Genomic DNA, 19,203 nt, shown 5'->3' with positions numbered 1-19,203 from the left:
GGAACAGATATCTGAAATGCGAAGAGCAGAAATGCAAATGCAATTTCTCTAGTTGGGTAAGCTCACCTCTTAAAGATGAGTGTTCTGTGGCCCTGAAACAACTATGTCGGAAGTGCTACCTTGTTCCTGGGACAACATAAAATCTCTATAAAGGAAATATGAACACTTCTCCTTTATTCACCTTAATTCCAGAGAGATCCCTGGAAGTTAGCCACTACAAAGAACTACAGGATAGCACATTTCCTTTCACAGAACCCCATACTCAATCAAATTTAAGAAGTATTCATTTACTTATTAATATCCCTTAACTAAATGTAATAAATATTTAAATGTACTTAAATATTGATTTAATATTAATGTATTAATATTACTTGTATGTATGCAGCATTTATTATAAACATACTATGATAAAGCAGTATTAGGCATTTTCTGGAAGTTCCTATTCAAATGCCTTATATAAGCAAAACAGCAATATAAGATCATGTGAATAAATGCCAATTTAAATGATACAGGCAATAAATGCTACCAATTCTCACCATTTTAGAAAAGAAATTAGCAAACATAAAAAGTTATGAAGAGTCCATTTTGTCAAAAGAAAAAAGAATGTTTGATAATGCAAGGCAATACGCAAATAGTTCACTGACTACAGTATTTACCTCATTCTAGCTACTAACCCAACTTGTGACCTTGGGAAAAGAAATTCTCTAAATTTTAGTTCTCTTATCCATAAAAATACCAGTCTTTCACAAAAAGTACCTGACAGAACAAATGAAATGCCATGTTCAGTACGTTTACAAACTTCTAGGAAAATGTTCACAACGTTAGATGACAGTAACTTCAGAGGATACTTTTCCAGAAGTATCTTTGACAAAAGCACAGATCAACCTAACTAGATAAGTTTCAACTAAAAGCCACCATCTTTTAAAGAGAAAACAACAGATCAAAATAGCAAGCCCTTACAGTATCTGCATCCAAAGACTATAAAGCATTTCACAAATAACAATTAAAATTTTTAACTGCCATGACAAGATTAAAAATTATACACACAGCAGAAATTAAACTAAGGTCCTACTTAAATGACTAGCCAAAGTGCCATGTCAAACCAGCAACAAAGCTAAAACAACTCAGAAAGCCTTCACTGCACTTACCTAGTAGTTATATAATACAGCATCTTTCTTCATGAAATACACATTTCTCAAAACATTTGGCCTTCAGCAACTAAGAGTCACTCTACAGCTAAGCACTAGGAGAACAGGTTTGCTTTTTCTTTTCACAAGTCATATATCATCAGTTTCTTGTTTTCGTACAGTTTTTAATAGAGCAACTTTTTAAGTGAGATTAAAAAAAAAAGCTGTACAGTAAAAGTGGCAAAGAATTTCTACTTTAAACTATCTCTCTTTCCAAAGTGTATGAAAACAGATTACCAGTCATAAAGAAATATTTTCACAACAGAAAGTTACAGGCAAATAAAGAAATCTCTTTTAGGACCACAGCAGACATGACAGGCGTGGTTAAACCAACCAAGCCTCAAGTCCCTTTGGCAGAAGAGTGCATGACTCACTGCTTTAGAACTCAATGGGAAGAATTGGAAAATTCATTTCAATTGTCCTAAGGTTTTAATTTGGGTTTGTTTTTTAAGATATCTGCATCCTAATAATGATAACTTCCATAGTTTCTATGGCTTACTAATTAAGAGGACAAACTGTGAATAATACAAATCACAGGTAAACAAAAAGATCCTTTTTTCTTGGACACTGAAAATATGAGCTGTAAGATAAAGTCATATATACAGTATCATTTATTGCATAAGAGAGAGAAACATTTACACTGAAAAAACATACATAAACAATGAAACATGTATGTTCTAGCTGGAAAACCAAAAATTATTATACTGATTTCTCCCTTCCAGAAACATCTATAAATTTTTTATATACCAGAATAACTGTATCTGGAAAAAAAGATGCCAAGTAATTCTACTAAAAAATTAATCCATCCCAATCTCATTAAAAGTTTCATAAGTATAGGATTATTAAGAATTTTAAAAACTGATCTCCAAATTAAGCAAAAGATTCTGCCACATGTATCAGAAACATATCCAGATACACATTTGGAAGTAAAAGCTCTCATACTTAAGTCAAATTATTTTAAACTCCTAATCAACTAGTAATCTACTGAAAAATCTCGGCTCTTAGTACACTCTTATAGCTACAAACACTAAGGGTTAGGATATGTTAGACACATAACACTAACCTCATTCCTTGCCACATGAACCCTTCTACTTTTTAATCACGTTAAAAATAACAAAAATATAAAACTGTATCATACACTGACAAACAGTCATAAGGCCCATCAAAACTACATTTACAACATCAATTTGACATCCTTCTGAGAACATCTATTCACATGAATGCTTGATACAAGACATTATAATGACCTACCTTCTCTTAGGGCAGTACCTTACTAAAAGATCTCTTCCAAACGACAACACAAGATAAAGGGTCTTGAAGAGCATTTAACACAAATTACCTTATCCTCTCTTACTCACTTTGATGTTTCATTATTTAAAAATCAGATTTTACTGTTTTAATGCAAACTAAAGTTAAAGAAAACATCTATAATGTTCTCATTAGATTTTCGCAATATTTCTACTATTTTTTGCCAAATATTTCTGGCATTCGTTAATTTACATTTACTTAACTAAAACAATAAAAAACATTAAGAAATGTGTACATATGTATATGTATGTGTATGTATATATACAGGTAATATACAGACAATAAGTATTTGCTTTAGAGCAGGGACACTGCTTTTTACTCCACCTTGCAAAAAAAAAGGTAGAAACTAAAAACATGAGATTTTAAGATTTACTACAGAGAAATGCCTTTGTTGTAGCACAAATTAGCATCAAATAACCTTACAAAACATAAGCAAGAGAAAAATGCTATGAAAGGGCAATCCAGCATTTCACAGCTTCTGCTCTCTTACTCCACCCAGTCTCCTCAGCTCAATGGCTGTTCACAGCATCCACAAATATTAGCCCATTTTTAAAAAAAGAGGTGGGAGAGGCACTGAAATAGGGCTAGCTCCATCAAAATAAAGATAAACAGAAATATTTTGTGAAAAATTAGGTTCCATTCTGATTTATAAAAATAACAGCTTTGTTTTAGGAGATAGATCTTCCCCTTGTGAACAATCCAAACAATGATCATTTATAATAGAACATGAAAGAGTAAATCACCCTAAACAGAGATCATGCTTATGCTTTAATAAAAACTGCAATTTGCAACTGCCAATTATTTTGCAAAACTGTGTCCTGAAAGATACCCACGAGAGATTAAAAGGCAGCTAATGTCTTAGACCCAAATCAGAATTCTTTAAGTAAAAGCTTTTAATATATTCAACATTATATCACTATCGACCTACCCAACCAGGACATTTTTCCTGATTAAAAGACTGAACCCCGCAGCAATCAAGCTCCGCTGCAGCAAAAAAAAAGGAATTAAAAAAAAAAAAAATTCAAGCAAATACTACCGTGGCAAAAGGGGAGAGATGACATTACTGGTATGAAAGGCCCAAGCACGGTCTCCTCCGCCCTAGGCTCAAAATGAAATTCACACAAAACAACCCACCCCCCAACAAAAATAGAATTACCAAAAACGGCACAATTGTTTTGTTTAGCCTTTAAAACCTTATAAATCTCAAGGATTGTGTGTTAAAGTAGAGGTCGGAAGAACAGTAACATCTTTCTTCTCTCCCGATTGCCTCTTAAGGAAAGGGGGAGGGGGGGACCTTGGCATGACATCGCCCATTGAGAACGGAGACCACAAATCTGGTTCTTCGCTTCCAAAGCACAATTTCTTAACCAAAAGACTGATATAGATTGGACCCAAACGGCAACCCCAAAAGAAAATTTCCCGTCTTCCTCCCAAGGAGTTTCTTGCTAAGTCACGGAAGAAAGGCAGAACAACAAATAAAGCCAAGCCACCTTCCTCCCTTGTCTCAGATGCTGAAAAACCTCCTCCTCCTCTCCACTCTTCTGTTTAGAGACGTACTGTTAAAATTTGCCCACCACCTCAAAGGCATTTTCTCACCTGGGAGGTTAAGGCAGGCACTGCGTTTCCTATACGAGTGGGGAGATTCGAAGGAGAATGGCTGAGGGCCTCGAAGCTCAGTGTTACAACGTCAAAAGGCAGCTCCCGTTGAAGGAGCCGACGGCAGAAAAGAAAATCCTGCCGGATTTGGTGGGTGGATGCTGCGGATGGTTCGGTGGGGTCAGGCCGCTCCTCCTCAGTGGGTGCAGGGGCTGAACCACCGCACAGGGGAGCCAGGGAAAGGCTGGACCATCCTTCTCAGGTCAACTCCATCCTAAGGACAGGTGGGGGACGGAACGCCTGCAGGCCGGTGGACAGTGCCGAGGCGGCTTGAGCCCGCTCCCTGAGCGCCAGCCGCGGGGTGGGGTGGGGACTGCGGAGCTTCTCTTCCGCGGACAGGGAGAGGAGAGCCGAACCCTCTCCCCAAGATCTGAGAGCGACCTGCTCTCCACGCCCTTCCTACCCAAGAATACTTTTCTTGCTAAGTCACCAAGGGAGGAAGGCGATCCCTTCCCGGGGAAGGCCGCGGGTGGAGCCGCGGCGGCCCTGGCACCCCCAGAACCCGGGCCAGGGAGGAGGGGAGCGAGGGCAGCGCCCTACCCGGCCTGTCCCCCCCTCCTCCCGTGTCTCTCACTCAACGGCCGTCGCGGCCGCCATTTTGAGAGCGAGGAGAGAAGAAGAAGGAGGAGGAGGCGGCGGCAGGGGGAGGGGAGAATGGGAGGGAGGGGACCGGCGCAGCCACATCGTCAGGCCGCCGGGCCCGGCCCGCAGCCGCCCGAGCGCGGTGGAGAAGACATAAGGGAGGGCGCAGACCCTTGCCCGCCTTACCGGAGCGCTGCACCGCCGCCTCCGCAGGGCCTCTTCCGTCCTTCACTCCCATCCACCGGCGGGGGAGGGGGAGAGGGAGAGGGAAGGGAGGAAGGAGGGAGGGAGGGAAGGAGGGAGGGGGAGGATGGCGCGCTGGGCCCGGTCCCGGGGAGGGGGAGGGGAGGGGAGCGGGCGGGCTCCTCAGCCGTTCCGGGGCTCGAGCCTAAGCCCGCCGCTCGCGATGGCTCTGAGCTCGCGCCCGAGCGCTCCCCTCCTTCTTCTTCTCGCTCCCTGGACCCCGGGGTCGCTGCTCGTCCGCTCGCTCACTCGCTATCTCGGCCGCTGGACTCCGCCGCCGCCCCGCCGCTCCAGCTCCGTCTGTCACAGGAGCTGCCCCAACGCCCTGACGTCACCGCGCCGCCGCCGCCGCCGCCGCCGCCCCAGACCCGCGGGGAAGAGGGAGGGGAGGGGGGCCGGGAGCGGAGGAGGGGCTGCGGCGCATGCGCCGGCCAGGGCCGGGCCCTGAGCCGGGCTGCCTTCCGCTTAGCAGGCTGGCGGGCTGATGCTGCTTGGCGATGTAGAGAGCTGGGGCGGGGGACAAGTGTGCGCAAGAGGTACTTTCGCTCAGCACGCATCTCCAACCTGTGCAAAGGCTCTCAGTAACCTTTTCCTAGACCCTCGTCTGACTGCTGCGGCCCCTGGTGAACTCCGGCCGTCTTCACCTCCACGCCCTGCTCTTGCTCGCGAACGGAGAGCTCTCCGTTTTCCCCGGCCAACAGCAGGGACCATCTGGCACCGTGGATTCCGGGCCCCAGTGGGCTTCAGAAAGCGGAGCCCGGGCCAGGATATCGCCCCTTCTACCTTTGGCCTTCGGGTTTATTTCTCACGGACCGGGGAGAGGGACGGGGAGTAGATTGGGTTAGTCTGGGGAGAAGAGCTGTTGAGGTTAAAAGCCTGCTGGGATGCCTGGTTGTTAGAGATTTTTTAATTTGAGAAAATTTGCTTTCAGATGTGATTCAGCTATTCTTTTCCTTAGTCACACGCAGGCATACACACATCTGCGACTCTGGAAGTCTCGAAACTGATGCCCAAAGAAACACCTGGAACTTTATCCCTACAAGGCTTGAGCGCGCGCGCTCACGTGTGTCGTGTGTGTGTGTGTGTGTGTGTGTGTGTGTGTGTTTACTGTTTGGGGGAATGAAATAGATGGCAGATGAAATCTTGGAGATTTATAGGCAAATGTGTTCCACACAAACATTTGATTTAAAAGATGCCAGATTTGAGGTTCTAGATTATCCTACGTGGAATATTCTTTTATTAAGAGTTACCTAGTGTGATCATCTCATCACTAATTTATATTGTCCAAGGAAACTCTTTGCCTGAAACATAGGTTTAGGCTTGTGTTTATTGATTTTATTGTTTTCCTTTTGCAGGTAAATACATTACCTTTGAGAAACTACTGGGTTAATGGCAGAACCTGAATGTGTATCCTGGACCAGCAACATAAAGGAAGTGTGGCCTTGGTTAAATTACTGTGTCTAGCCCCGTTTCTCTGTAAAATAGACGTATAAATTATAAAGCTTTTGTGAGAATTAGGAAATGCTGCATGTGTATAGTATATGGCTTTAGTAGGGAGTCACAGGCAACTCATGTAACAATTACTTTTACTTGATAGCAAAATAAGTTTCCTTTTAAGAAGGTTTTAAGTCTCTAACTCTGCAGATGTTCAAGAAAAATATGAATGAATTGCCTGGAAGTTTTGGGTTCTACCCTTCCTGAAGGCAGGGAAGGAAATCAAATGGTCTCTGGTATGTCTTTTCCCGGTTTACAGTTCTGGGATTCTCTGGTTGGGCAAGGACAACAAAATGAGGCACAAAAGTTTGGTCTGTGCCACATCCAGTAACTGTCAATAAAGCTGAAATAAATTAACATCCCTTGTTCTAAGAATCCATCTTAAGTTCACTTTTACCTTTTAAAGTGCATGTTATTGCCTGACATCACAGTATTAAAATTTAATCACCTGAGTATATCAGTTCTTTATTTCTTAAATGAATAAACTAAAAGCCAACAAAATTGCCCAGAAATCAGAATCACATTTATAAACACTGATTTAATACAAATAGGTAGCACTAACCCCAATACTTTGAGCTCATAGACTCAGGTAATCAGAATACTTTAAAATGTACATTATGTAATTATGAATTAAATTGAGATCAGGTTTTAGTTTTATAGCAATCCTTCAAAACACAATAGACTCACTTGGGAGGAATGCGTAAAAACTGTCCCTGGATTATAATTTTTCTGAAAACTGTGTGTGTGCTTAACTTAATATGGAGAGATGTGTTCTGGTTCTCTGCACTTTCTTTTCAGTTTCTAAAGTGATAGATTCATCTTAATAAACACTTGTCTGTTGAGAATGGAGAATTAGGCCATCTATGCTATTAATCATAATTCATAAGAAGGACTTCTACAGAACCTACTGCATCCATTCAGGAAACATTTAATAATGAATAATTTGGGTAATGTTTCTTGAAAAACAGTGAGTGTAAACATCCATTTTACTTACCACAATCTAACAATCTCCCCATTTATTTGAATTGCAAATCTTTATTTTTCCAGCAGACATTTTCAAAATGGAAACATTTGTTTCGGTTGCTGCAGTAAAATTAGTGTTAGTTTAAACAATTCTGCAAATAAGCGGACTGGAAGAAGCACTCTAAAAATATTACTGTTGGAGAGAGGACAAAATGTCTTCTAAAAGTAGCTCCAGAGCAAAAATCTGTTTACAGTGGGCACAGATGTTAAAACATTATGTTGAGAATGAAACTGTCCTCTGTTTATGGGCAAGCGTACATTGTTGTATGTGTGTACTTGATAGAAAGCAGTTAGCAATTTGTGAGAGGACAGCTTTCAGGCATACAGGTTACATGTATCAGTGTCTTGTCAGGCATATGTGTCCCATTTGAAAGAAAACCATGACCCAACTGGGCAAGACTCTTTTTGGCTAAAAAATTGTGTACCTGCATTTCCCCAAAGCATGAACATGTCAGTGAGGGTAAGTACAACTAAACCAATCATTCTTCATCTCAGCATCATGACACCCTCATGTGTCATGAACACTGGGAGGCCACAGAAACAAATTACAGAAACAATGGAAACAGTGGCTGACTTTATTTTTTGAGGTTCCAAAATCACTGCAGATGGTGATTGCAGCCATGAAATTAAAAGACGCTTACTCCTTGGAAGAAAAGTTATGACCAACCTAGATAGCATATTCAAAAGCAGAGACATTACTTTGCCAACAAAGGTCCATCTAGTCAAGGCTATGGTTTTTCCAGTGATCATGTATGGATGTGAGAGTTGGACTGTGAAGAAAGCTGAGTGCCGAAGAATTGATGCTTTTGAACTGTGGTGTTGGAGAAGACTCTTGAGAGTCCCTTGGACTGCAAGGAGATCCAACCAGTCCACTCTGAAGGAGATCAGCCCTGGGTGTTCTTTGGAAGGAATGAAGCTAAAGCTGAAACTCCAGTACTTTGGCCACCTCATAGGAAGAGTTGACTCATTGGAAAAGACTCTGATGCTGGGAGGGATTGAGGGCAGGAGGAGAAGGGGACGACAGAGGATGAGATGGCTGGATGGCATCACCAACTCGATAGATGTGAGTTTGAGTGATCTCCGGGAGATGGTGATGGACAGGGAGGCCTGGCGTGCTGCTATTCATGGGGTCGCAAAGAGTCAGACACGACTGAGCGACTGAACTGAACTGAACTGAACTGAAAGGAGGTGAAACTCACAGCCTGGACATAGAAGAAATATTTAGAAACAGTACTTCATAATCTGAAATCATATATATACATATATGTATACATATGATACATACATACATATATAATAATTGTTAAAGTGCTAACATAATACAAAAAATGCATCAAATTCATTCTAGATATCACCACAGTAGACCAGGCAAATTTCTTACCCTTTTTGCTTGTTTGTATACCTTGTAAATTAAAAAATTAATTTTCACCTAGAGGACTCAAAGCTTTATGAAGGAGGTGATGTAAAGCAAACTTTTAAAAATGACTACAATTTTTATTAATTCATGCAACAAATATTTAACTGAGTATCTTCTATGTACCAGACCGTGTGCTGGATGCTGAAAATACACACTGGATACAACAAACAGAATCCCTGAATTCACAGTTTCTTTCTTTAGAAGACAGAAAAAAGATGACAATATGGAGAAAAATGGTACTGATGAACCTATTTGTAGGACAGCAATAGAGACGCAGACATAGAGAACAGACTTGACACGGTGGGAAGGAGAGGGTGGGATGAATCGAGAGAGTAGCATTAAAATATATACATTGCCATATGTAAAATAGGTAGCCAGGGGAAATCTGCTGTACAACACAGGGAACTCAACCTGGTGACCTCTTACAGCTTAGAGGGATAGGATGAGGTGGGAGATGGGAGGGGCATTCAAGAGGGAGGGGACATATGTATATGTATGACTGGTTCATGTTGTTGTATGACAGAAACCAATACATTATAAGGCAATTATCCTCCAATTTAAAAAAAAATTTTAAGTGAACCCTAAAGTTAAAAAAAACAAAGGATGACAAAGCGATGTAGGCAATAAACAACTTTGGGATGGAGAAAAATAGAAAGGATCACGTGAGGGAGGGTGGTAAGAGAAGATATGTCAGAGGAATGAGTGAGAGACTTATGTAGGTAAAACATTCTAGATTAAGGAACAAAGACAAAGACCCGGAGACAGGAAAATGATCGCTGTGTCCCAGGAAATTAAAGAAAGTCCCGGCAGGTGGAATGGAACGAGGGTGAAAAAAGAGTCCTCAACTGCTATGGTCCAGGGCATGCCCTTGTCAATTACAAACTGGCTCTTGCCAGGGGCATTTGCCATCTGCCTCTGTGGAGATTGAACCCTGTGCTGCAACAGCTGTTGACCTTCAACATGCTCGGAAGGGAGTCCAGGGTGGAGAGTGAGGCACCCTGTGCTCCAAGGAAGCTAGTAGAACAGGTCTTTAGAAATTAGATATTTCCAGGAACTGCTTTCATGATCCCAATCCTTGCATCTCCTCATATCCGTCACTGTTGCTCAGTCATGTCTGACTCTTTGTGACCTCCATGGATTGCTTCCCTGTCCTCCACTATCTCCTGGAGTTTGCTCAAACTCATGCCCACTGAGTCAATGATGCCATCCAACCAGGTCATCCTCTGTCAAGCCCTTCTCCTGCCCTCAGTCTTTCCCAGCATCAGGGCCTTTTCCAATGAGCTGGCTCTTTGTATCAGATGGCCATAGTATTGGAGCTTCAGCTTCAATATCAGTCCTTGCAATGAATATTTAGTGTTGATTTCCTTTAGGATTGGCTGGTTTGATCTCCTTGCTGTCCAAGGGACTCAAGAGTCTTCTCCAGCAACACAGTTCGAAAGCATTAGTTCTTCGGTGCTCAGCTTTCTTTATGGTCCTCATATCTAGAAAAGCACTAAATCTGTTCATGATGATATCAGCTCCTCATGACTAGAAGAAACCTCTTATAAAGTAAGCACTTGATTGAACTGATCTCCCCCTTTGCCAAAACTTTATATTGACCTTCCCGCACTACCTCTTTGGAGCAGTTCCTAAGAACTATCTGAGGTGCTGTCTCCCAGGCTGCAGTCCTCATTTTGTCCCAAATAAAACTTAACTCACAACTCTCACTTTGTGCATCTTTTTAGGTTGACACCCTTCGCGTTTTATTCCCTGAAGAGTCCAGAGAAGAAAGTAGCAGGAGAGAAGATCACAGAGACAGGTAGGAATTAGATAGGTCAGGGCCTTGAGAACATAGTAAGGAGTTTGGATTTCATTTTAGAAGCTGTTGATAAAAGTAAGGACCCAAAAAAGGAACACATTTTGATTATGTCTTCTGACCATAAAGACTTTAAAAAGTCCTTACCTTTTCACATATTATCTTACCTTTTTAATATGTAAATTTTCAAATATATGAAAGACATAATGATATATTAACCCTCATATAGTTGTCACCAGGCTCTACAGTTATAAACTATGGCTAATATTGTTCTTATTTCATTTATACACTCACTCATTTCCCCTTCATATTTTGAAGCACATTCTGAATACCACATTATTTTACTCATTTATCACATTATTTTACTAATTGACGGTTTAGCTTGTATCTTTAAAAGAAAAAAGACTCTTCTTAGGATATTTTGACCCTGCCCTTTGGTTTTTTTAAATATTTATTTCCCTTTCAATATTTATTTTATTTATTTGGGTGCATGGGATCTTCAACCCAGCATGTGGGATCTCTTAGTTGTGGCATTTGGGATCTAATTCCCTGACCAGGTATCAAACCCAGACCCTGTGAATTAGGAGCGCGGAGTCTTAGCCACTGGAGCGCCAGTGAAGTCCCCCTGCCGTATGATTTTTGCTCACCAAAGGCATGGAGTAATTAAAAGTTCTAGAGAAACTGGGCAAGCAATGCAGTCAAGCAACCTTTGACAGTAGAACTATCCTGGATTATTTGAGATCTCCCACTATTTTCTCATGAATGGTCCTTGATCCAGTTAAAATGAATATTACTAGTAGAAATAATTTGCATGACATATACACAGAATGGGCTTCCTTGGTGGCTCGGATGGTAAAGAATCCACCTGCAGTGCGGGAGACCTGGGTTCCATCCCTAGGTTGGGAAGATTCCCTGGAGGAGGGCATGGCAATCCACTCTAGTATTCTTGCCTGGAGAATCCCCATGGATAGAGGAGCCTGGTGGGTCCCAATCCATGGGGTCGCAAAGAGTCAGACACAACTGAACGACTAAGCATAGTATAGCAGATACCCAGGATGGCTAAAACTGCACCCAAGAGAATTGCATGTAGTGAAAATCATGGCCACAAAAGGATACTCATAGGAAAAAATAAACAAGAGACTGAAAGAAAAACCCTGAAAAGTAAATCAAATTTCCTTTGTAAAATTACTAGAATTTTTCCCCAGTGGAGATAATTTTATTAAAATAAAAGTGAAAATACCCTGGAGAAGGAAATGGCAACCCACTTCAGTATTCTTGCCTGGAAAATCCCATGGACAGAGAAGCCTGGTGGGCTACAGTCCAAAGGGTCAAAAAGAGTTGGACACAACTGACTGACTTCACTTTCACTTTTTCATGATCATACATTAACTTAAGCAACATAAGAAAGTATATAATTCAGTTCTATTGTATTCAAATGATTAGGCACATAGTGCATTTTTAATTCTTCTAAGGCTTTCAAAATTTGAATCTGAATTGGTTCACACACCTGCTGCTGTGTGAAAGAAATTGATACAATATTGTCATAAAATAAATGTTAATAAAAACTGAGTAAAGGAAAAAAAATAAAATAAAAGTGAAAATAGAAAAATTGGAAGTGGTTTAACTCTGCAAAGTAGGGAATAGATCAGATAATTAATTTGACTAAATAGTCTTTCCTAATAAACACATTTGCCCTAAAATTCACTGAAGTTGGTATAATTCTGATTAAAATACTAGGGCTCACAAACACTGAGGTAACATGTCCATACATATATTTTTTAAATTTTGTGGTGGCCACATTTTAAAAACTTTAAGGAGGTGAAATTAATTTCTGTATTTTCTTTGTACTCTTTGATATCCAGTGAATATTTTTTAAAAGATTTTTTTCATGTGAACCATTTTTTAAGTCATTACTGAATTTATTACAGTATTGCTTCTGTTTTATGTTTTGGTTTTTTGGCCCGTGAAGCGTGTGGGATCATAGTGCCCCAAGCAGGGATCAAACCCACACCTCCTGCATTGGAAGACAGAATCTTAACCACTGGACCACCAGGGAATTCCCTCCAGCGTGTATTTTATGCTTACAACATATCTCAGTCCACACTAACCACATTTCAAGTGCCTAGTAGTCCATGTGACCCGTGGCTATCATACTGGACAGTACAGGTCTGAAGGAAAGACAATCCTAGGGTAAAAAGTGGTTTAAGCAAAGGCATGGAATTATAAGCGTGGAAGGCAAGCAAGTTCTGGAAACAAGTATTTCCAGAGTAGATGAAAAGGAGTGTATGGGTATGTGAGAGAGGGATAGGAGGAGGGTGAAGGGTTGGAGAGGGAAGAAGGTAGAAATGTATGGACTGGAAGATTTCAAGTATTTTGATCACTAGTTTGCTAATGGGATGCTTATAGTTGTCTTTGTGAAGTCCATAAGGGCCTTCCCAGGTGGCTCAGATGGTAAAGAATCCTCCTGCAACGCAGATCTGGGTTCGATCCCTGAGTAGGGAAGGTATCCTGGAGAAGGGAATGGCTACCCACCCCACTATTCTTGTGTGAAGACTCCCATGGACAGAAGAGCCTGGCCGGCTACAGTCTATGGGGTCACAAAGAGTCTGACACTACTGAGCGAGCGAGCACGCACCGACCATAAACCAATAACCTTCATCTTCCAGAGAGAAGTTTTCTCTCTTCAATGGTGTCCTCTTTCCCCGGCCCAGATGCTCTTCCTACTGTCCCTTCTTCCCCTATTGACAGGGCAGAGAAAGGCAGAACTGAGTTCCAGGTCTCTAAATGATGGTCCAGGAAAAACCACTAATCCTAAGTTACATCAAGACAGACCCTACATCATGATCTTTATGCTTTCTTTTTTCCAAAGCTTTTTTTTTCTCAAACAAAATATGGTAGAGAATGCACATATACATGTAAACTAAAGCAGAATTTCCCTGTTTGAAATAGGAGTTTGGGGGCACACACTGACACCCCTCTGACATACTATACCGACGGGACGAAATGTCTGTCATCTCACTGTGCATCTGGGACAGCATTCAGAACTCATACAAGATTCTTCATTTTATTTTATTTTTTTTGGCTGTGCTGCATGGCTTGTGGGATCTTAGTTCCCTGACTGGGGAACTTAACCCCTGATCCCCAGCCCATGGCAGGGAAAATAATGAGTCTTAACCACTGGACTGCCAGGGAATTCTGTATTTTCTCACTTAAAAAAAATTTAGTACATTTACTCCATCTTTCTTTAAAGTGAACAGATTGCAGCTACGTATCCAGAACTTTCTATTTTTTCCTGGACCACAGGGCACAGTCCTTAGATAAAGATAATATTCTTTTCTGTATAATCACTTTTGACACATGTATATTTAAAAGTATGCAAAATTTTGTTCCAAACTTCTTCGTTATGAACTGGAGATTGTTTTAAACACCTGTGCATATTCTAAGACTGCAGACAGGTTAATGGGAGCACTCTCACAGATGAGATAGTAATTCATATAGAACAGAAGGTCCATTTGTCCCACAAACCTCCACATGTTTATTTGTGAGTCTACCTTTTTCTGTGTCATTAGATATATGTTTATTTCTTTATTTCATTTCTTTATGACTTATGCCATAACAAAAAGAAAACGGAAAGTTCAGAAAGCATGTAAAGAGAAAGTCACAAGTAATCCCACAATTCAGATATAAGCACAGTGAAAAAATCATATTCACCTTTCCATTTTTTTTGCAGAAATGTAAGTCATATTTTTTACAAAATTGGTTTAAGTGAAGTTTTGAATCTTAATCATTTTTAATTGAAGGTTAAAAAATCAACATTTTCCCATGTCATTAAGCAGTCTTTAAAACACAGTCTTTTCAAAATTAATTTTTATTGGAGTATGGTTGATTTCCCTGACAACTCAGCCAGTAAAGAATCTGCCTGCAGTGCAGGAAACATAAGAGATGCAGGTTCGATCCCTGGGTAGGGAAGATCCCCTGAAGAGGAATTAGCAACCCACTCCAGTTTTTTCGCCTGAAAAATTCCACGGACAGAGCAGCCTGGTGGGCTACAGTCCCAAGTGTCATGAAGAGTGGGACGTGACTAAGCAACTGAGCACATACACATAGTTGATTTACAATGTTGTATTAGATTCTGCTATAGGGCAGAGTGACTGTCATACATATACATATAGCCCCTCCTTCTTAGATTCTTTTCCCATATCAGTCAGTTCAGCTTAGTCGTTCAGTCGTGTCCAACTCTTTGAGACCCCATGAATCGCAGCACGCCAGGCCTCCCTGTCCATCACCAACTCCTGGAGTTCACTCAGACTCATGTCCATCGAGTCAGTGATGCCATCCAGCCATCTCATCCTCTGTCGTCCCCTCCTCCTCCTGCCCCCAATCCCTCCCAGCACCAGGGTCTTTTCCAGTGAGTCAACTTTTCGCATGAGGTGGCCAAAGTACTGGAGTTTCAGCTTTAGCATCATTCCCTCCAAAGAATAGGTATTGAGTGGAGTTCCCTGTGCTACAAAAGCACCATCTTTCAGCGGTTGCTAAATTGCCTGTCATTTAGTGTTTCTCAGTCTTGGCATTTTGGATAGAACAATCCCTCATTATTTTTAAATATTTTATTAAACTTTTTATTTTGAAATGATTGTGGATTGACACATAGTTATAAGAAATAATAGAGAGATCCCTTACACCACTACCCCTTACTCCAATGGTAACATCTTGCAAAACTATAGTATAACATCCCAACTAGGATATTGACATTGATACATTTCCATCAATAAGAGAACCCTCCATGTTGCTCTTTTATAGTCACAGCTACTTCCCTTAAGTGTCAGTTTAAAGAATGTTATATAATTGGGGACTTCCCTGGTGGTCCAGTGCTGGATTCAGTCCCACATGCTACAACTAAAAAGGTCCTCCATGCTCCAACTAAAGATTTTGCATGCCACAACTAACACCTAGTGCAGTCAAATAAATAAGTAAATAAATAAATAATATTTTTAAAATTAAAAAAAAAATTAACGAAATCTTAGATGAGATTTTGGTTGGAATTGCATCAAAATATATACAAAATTTGGAAGAACGGATATCTTAATATTAGTCTTCCAACCTATAAAAAATGGTGTATATCTCTATTTATTTGTGTCTTCTTCAACTTCTCTCAGTAGTTTTCAGTTAGAGGAAATTACATATCTTTCATCAGATTCATTAGATTTATTTTTCCATATCATGTTTTTTGTTTGTTTGTTTTTGTTTTGGGAGGCTGCATGCAGGATCCTAGTTCCCTGACCAGGAATCAAACCTACACCCCCTGCACTGAGAGCACAGTCTTAACCACTAGACCACCAGAGAAGTCCCCATATGATGTTTTTTAATGCTATTGTAAATATTGTTTCATTTTACAATTGCTTAATTGTAGAACAGTTCCTCTGTAAGTATACAGAAATGCAACTGATTTGTTTATATTGATCTTGTGTTTAGTAATCTTGCTAATTTATTTATTAGTTCTAGTAGGGCTTTTTTTGGGTAGATTCCATAGTGTTTTCAACATGCACAATCATGTCATCTGCAAATAATAACAGTTTTACTTCTGTCTAATCATTATGGCTTGTTTCCACTATTAGGGGAAAATGGTCCACTATTAAGTACTGTGTCAGCTGAAGTTTGGTTCAGATGCTCTGTATCAGATTAAAAAACTCCCTTCCATTTCTAATTTGCTGAGGTTTTTAAAAATCATTAGTGTATAGTTTTTGAATTTTATTAATGCTTTTTTGGGGCATCTATTGGGATAATCATGTCATTTTCTCCTTTATTTTACTAATAAAATGAATTACATTTTTTTTAATGTTAAACCAATGTTGCATTCCTAGTATTAATTCCCTTGATACTCTAAATAGTTTGTTTAGTTTGAACTTTTTATCATGGGCATATATATACATATTAAAAATTAATCATTTAAAAAAATTTAATGTATACAACTGTAAATGAGCAGGGCTAATTCTGGTCATTTATCCTAAAGGAAAAATGGGATAAATGCACAACTATGTGTCTATTCCAGGATATTCATTGTTGCTTTTTTTATAATAACAAAAAAAGTATAAACAACCCAGCCACCATTAAGGAAATGGTAAATAGATTAATTTAGATCCAGGCAATGACATAGTAGTCATCCATTAAAACTCATAACTTACATCCATACATGAGCATAGAAATATGATTAGAATAGTTTTTTAAATTTAAAAAGCAGATAATAAAGCATATGTATAGAGTAATACTAGTTTTTAAATACATACACAGACACATAGACACATACCCCAAGAAAGAGATCTAGAAGAATGAGGTAGGTCAATAGAAGAATTGACACTGAGAAATCTCCAAGACATGTAAGTAAGTGAAAAAAATTAAATTGCAGAACAATATATGTAGTATAATCCCATTTATGGCAAAACGAAAACATTGTATATAAATATACAGTTCTGTGTGTCAGGCTTCTTTGCTGGCTAACAACACAAACAGATTGGCTAATTTAAGAAAACAACAATAGAATGAGTTTATTGAGTAATCAGGGTTCCCCCAGAGACTTAAAGAAAATGTTAAGAATTGGGTCTCAGAAAAACAGAAATCGAGCTGCCCAAGGGAACTGTTGAGAAACAACCAATGGGGTAGGTTCATCATGTTACAGCTTTTGGAATGAACACACTCCAGTAGATGTTTTCATTTTCCAAATCAATGTTCGAATTATAGGGAAAGAGATTTTTGATTGGCTGAGCTTGGGGTCGTGAACATACCCATCCTTTGTCTGACAACCCAAGAGACTGTATCCATTATAGATGGCTCTTTGAACAGGCAAAAATGGGATGATCCCTTTGGAATACAAATACACACTTTTCTCTGGGGAGTGCATAGCCTTTCACATAAACTATGAAGAAACGGCACTCCCTGAATTTGTGCAGTTCAGCTGGTATGGAAAGGAAATTTACACTGATTACTTCTGAGCTTCTATGTTATCTGAATTTTATTACAAGGAGAACGTATCCTTGTGTTCTCTGTGCTGACTGGGGCCAGAGCTGCCTGTGGCTCCTGTCTATGACAAATGCCAATAGGAGAAAATGAGTCCCACACAGGAAAACCGACATAGACAAGAAACAAAGAGAAAAAAGAACCTGATGGACTCTACATTCTAGGTCCAGTCATGACTGAGGTCAAATCCATCCCTTCTCTTTTAAAGATTTAGAAGTGTGATTTAGAAATGTTGGCAAGTAAATCATTACCCCCTCCCATAATTTTTCCTCTTAAATTAGTTTGAATTTGACTTGCAATTAAAAGAATTGCAAATGGGAATAAGGAAAGATATCAATGATGTTAGTATAAGTACAATAGCAAATAAGCTTGTCAGAAATAACATTGAAAAAATATAGGCCAATATTATATAGAGATATAGTTATGTATATAGTGAATAGTAATTATATAGTGAAAAGTTAACCTGTGAAATAGGAGGAAATATTTACAAATCATAAAGAGACACAGATGTATAGAACAGTCTTTTGGACTCTGTGGGAGAGGGAGAGGGTGGGATGATTTGGGAGAATGGCATTGAAACATGTATAATATCATATATGAAACAGATCGCCAGTCCAGGTTCGATGCATGATACTGGATGCTTGGGGCTGGTGCACTGAGACAACCCAGAGGGATGGTATGGGGAGGGAGGAGGGAGGGGGGTTCAGGATGGGGGACACGTGTATATCTGTGGCAGATTCATGTTGATATGTGGCAAAACCAATACAATATTGTAAAGTAATTAACCTCCAATTAAAATAAATAAATTTATATTAAAAAATAAAACAATCAAATATAATGTTTAAGAAAAGGGGTTAATACCTAAAATATATAAAGAACTCCTGTAACTCAGCAATGCAAAATCAAATTACTTGAGTTAAAAATGAACAAAGGAGGACTCCCCTGGCTGCCCAGTGGTTAACACTGCAGGGGGTGAGGGTTTGATCTCTGGGTAGGGAGCTAAGATCCCATGTGCCTTGTGGCCAAAAAAACAAAGCATAAAACAGAAGCAATGCTATAAATTCAATAAAAGACTTTAAGAAGATGGTCCATATCTTTAAAAATAATGGACAAAGGACTTGCATAGACATTCTCCAAAAGTTATGTATAAATGGCCAAGAAGCATATGAAAAATTGGGCAACATCACTAATCATCAGAGAAAAGCAAATCAAAACCACAATGAGATATCATCTCACAGCTGTTTGGATGGATGCTATCAAAAAAAAAAAGAAAGAAAGAAATAATTAGTGTTGGCAAGGCTGTGGAGAAATTGGGACTTGGAAACTGTGCATGTTGGTGGGATTATATGGTGCAGCCACTATGGAAAATTCTGCAGTGATTCCTCAAGGATGCTCAGTCACTTAGTCCTGTCTGACTCTTTGTGAACCGATGGATTATAGACCACCAAGCTCCTCTGTCCATAGGATTTTCCAGGCCAGAATACTGG

The 19,203-nt window shown here is 39.9% G+C and overlaps 1 protein-coding gene and 1 long non-coding RNA gene across 3 annotated transcripts in view; one reads left to right on the top strand and one right to left on the bottom strand.

The window, feature by feature from the left end:
- PAFAH1B1 (platelet activating factor acetylhydrolase 1b regulatory subunit 1) overlaps positions 1-5,358 on the bottom strand; it is a 62,086-nt gene extending 56,728 nt beyond the window's left edge. The window contains exons 1-2 of one of the 2 annotated variants that reach the window (XM_069603125.1): positions 4,920-5,348; positions 4,092-4,365 (exon numbers count right to left, since the gene is read on the bottom strand). The gene's annotated coding sequence lies outside the window, so the exon portion shown is untranslated. Of the gene's footprint in view, positions 1-4,091; positions 4,366-4,919 lie in introns of both variants that reach the window. The other variant, XM_069603124.1, reaches the window with a different exon arrangement.
- LOC138447364 (uncharacterized) lies at positions 5,359-6,827 on the top strand. The gene is made up of 2 exons (XR_011259808.1): positions 5,359-5,512; positions 6,332-6,827. It is a non-coding gene; the product is annotated as an uncharacterized lncRNA (long non-coding RNA).
- The last annotated feature ends 12,376 nt before the right edge of the window (positions 6,828-19,203 follow it).

The sequence above is a fragment of the Ovis canadensis genome, chromosome 11 (assembly GCF_042477335.2).
Source record: "Ovis canadensis isolate MfBH-ARS-UI-01 breed Bighorn chromosome 11, ARS-UI_OviCan_v2, whole genome shotgun sequence".
NCBI classification, from domain to species: Eukaryota; Metazoa; Chordata; class Mammalia; order Artiodactyla; family Bovidae; genus Ovis; species Ovis canadensis.
This window is presented reverse-complemented; position numbering and strand designations above follow the sequence as displayed.